Source organism: Anolis sagrei, chromosome 1, assembly GCF_037176765.1.
Source record: "Anolis sagrei isolate rAnoSag1 chromosome 1, rAnoSag1.mat, whole genome shotgun sequence".
Classification (NCBI taxonomy): domain Eukaryota; kingdom Metazoa; phylum Chordata; class Lepidosauria; order Squamata; family Dactyloidae; genus Anolis; species Anolis sagrei.
Genome location: NC_090021.1, coordinates 7,653,590 through 7,656,746, shown reverse-complemented (window position 1 = coordinate 7,656,746; position 3,157 = coordinate 7,653,590).

The following is a 3,157-nucleotide window of genomic DNA, read 5'->3' as shown; positions in this document are numbered from 1 at the left end:
AGGAGGGGGTCCAATTTCTTAATATCAGTTCAACACCACTTTAGCTGTCACAACAAAATGCTATGGAACTTTGGGACATGTAGTTTCTCAAAGTCTTTCGCTGTCTCTTCCAAAAAGCGCTAGTGCCTCAGCAAACTACAGCTCCCATGATTCCATAGAACTGAGCCATGGCAGTTAAAGTAGTCTTGAGCTGCATTAATTCTACAGTGTAGGTGCACTCATAGAAAGAGGTGCATCTACATGAGTAGGTGCGCCCATTTCTAGTTTAATTTTAAACTTTAAAGGAGCCTAGTTATAAGATATGAGCCCCCCCAGTGACGCAGTGGGTTAAAGCACTGAGCTGCAGAGCTTGTTGATCGAAAGGTCGCAGGTTCGATTCCGGGGAGCGGCGTGAGCTTCCGCTGTCAGCCCTAGCTTCTGCCAACCTAGCAGTTCGAAAACATGCAAATGTGAGTAGATCAATAGGTACCGCTCTGGCGGGAAGGTAATGGTGCTCCATGCAGTCATGCTGGCCACATGACCTTGGAGGTGTCTACGGACAACGCTGGCTCTTCGGCTTAGAAATGGAGATGAGCACCACACCCCAGAGTCAAACATGACTGGACTTAATGTCAGGGGACTACCTCTACCTTGACCTTTAGTTATAAGATAACATTAATCATCATGGTTAGCCCCTTTTAAGTTCAGACTAAAAGCCAAAGGCATTTCTTATTCCCATTGATGCAGGACCCAGAAGTGGTCACTGATAACATGGTCTTGCTGTTGTTTAGTTCAAACTAGAGTAGACTTATTCAGTCAGTTGTAAGATCTAATTGATTCAACAGCTCAGACTACCAAAGGCTTTTCCCAGTAGCTTCATGTATCAGGATCATTGATGTCATTGGATTTTTGGGTTTCATATTGTTGGAGTTCAGCCTGTGATTGTTTTCCAAGATCAAGGTGCTTTGGATGTGGGGAATGATGTTAATGAGGGTCAAGATGGCAATGGTTTGGTCAATGATATTAATGCAGTCAGAGAATGACATAGAGATGCCAGTTCATTGCAACATCGATGATCCATACTTTGTTTTTTAACACGATTGTGAGGTTAGGAGTCTTGTGCTCCAAAAATCTGTCTGTCTGAATTCGGAAGTTCCAGAGTAGTTAGAAGTGTTCATTTTCTGTAACTTTTTCTGGCTTGTGATCCCATCAGTTCTTTGTCGCAGGCAGATGGTATTTGTGGCACAAGTTCCAATGAATCAGCTGAGCAACGGTGTTGTGCCTCTGCTTGTAGTCTGTCTGCACGATCTTCTTGCAGCAGCTCAGGATGTGATCAGGATGTGATGATGATGATGATGATGATTATTATTCACTGCTGTTAAGTAGCTACTTTGAAGCATTTCTCCATCCCTGATAGAGCCATGCAGTTGTTTGCTTGATTTCTCTCCTGCCGTCTTCCACTTCATAAATGACTGGAGAAAGCCCGGAGTTAATCAAACTTCACATTTGTCTTTAAATCCAAACAGACGCTACTTGCGCGTATTAATAGATGGCCCCATTGTTGTCTCGGCGCTGCATTAAAACATCAATGCATCAAGTCCTTTTTTTCCCCAGGTTGCCATTGAAAACTGTCTGGTGAGATATTCCCAGGCATGCCTTGCAGACACACAAGTATTAAAGGAAGGCTCATTATGCGGACTTAATTTAAGACACAGGCGCACTTTCAGGGCACACGAGGCTTATCTAACGGCTACCAACCAGAGCTATTTGTAACCGTTACCGACATAATCAAAGGAGGACTAACTTAAATGTGAGGAGAGAGAACAAAAAGCATTAATAAGATCTATTTTAAAAAGAGCGAGAAGAAAAGAACTCTATAATTCACTGCTTGTTATTTATTTATTCCCAGCACGACAGGTCTTGCCGTTAAATTAGCTGGAGGAAAAGCCTGTTCCATCTTTGGGATTCTCTGTGGCGTCTTTGTTTCTGAACTCCTCACGTTGTATTTTGCATATATTACTTTCCATCACTGACAGTAACCATTTCTTAAATGTGTTGTCGAAGGCTTTCATTGCCGGAATCACAGGGTTGCTGTGAGTTTTCCGGGCTGTATGACCATGTTCCAGAAGCATTCTCTCCTGAAGTTTCACCCACATCTATGGCAGGCATTCTCAGAGGTTGCATTCTCATGTGAGGAACCTCTGTTGGAAACTTGACAAGTGGGGTTTCTATATCTGTGGGAGAAAGAACTCTGGTCTGTTTGAGGCAAGCGTAACTGCTGCAATTGATCACCTTGATTAGCATCGAATAGCCTTCCAGCTCCAAGGCATGGCTGCTTCCTGCCTGGGGGAATGAAGATAATGCTTCTGGAACATGGCCATACAACCTGGACAACTCATAGCAACCCATTTCTTAGTCACCCTTCAGTTTTGTCATGGGCATTGTCTCACTTACCTCCAAATGCATATACATAGGATTTGGAAGGTTCTATTTCTAGGATAGTACTCTAAGAACTACAGCCTGGATTTGCCTATGAAGGGCATCGGTTTTCAGGTGGAAGCTGCTCGGGGTTGGCTTGATGTGCCTTCCTCTTGGCACATTTCTCTCTTTCACCCTCCATTGATGCCTCTTTGAATTCTACAGCACTGCTGGCCACAGCTGACCTCCATCTGGAGCGCTCAAGGGCCAGGGCTTTCCAGTTCTCAGTATCTTTGCCAGAGTTTTTAAGCTTGGCTTTCAGACCATCTTTAAATCTCTTTTCCTGCACACCAGCATTCCGTTTTCCATTCTTGAGTTCAGGGTAGAGCAACTGCTTTGGGAGACGATGGTCAGGCATCCGGACAATGTGGCCGTTTCCAGCGGAGTTGATGGTGGAAGACCATGGCTTCAGTGCTGGTGGTCTTTGCTTCTTCTAGCACGCTGACATTTGTCTGCTTGTCTTCCCAAGAGATTTGAAGGATTTTTCAAAGGCAGTGCTGATGGAATCATTCCAGGAGTTGTTTGTAATGTTTGTAGACAGTCCATGTCTCGCAGGCATATAGCAGAGTTGGGAGGACAATAGCTTTATAAACAAGCACCTTGGTCTCTCTACGGATGTCTCGGTCCTCAAACACTATCTGCTTCATTTGGAGAAATGCTGCACTCGCAGAGCTCAGGCGGTGTTGTATTTTGGTGTCGA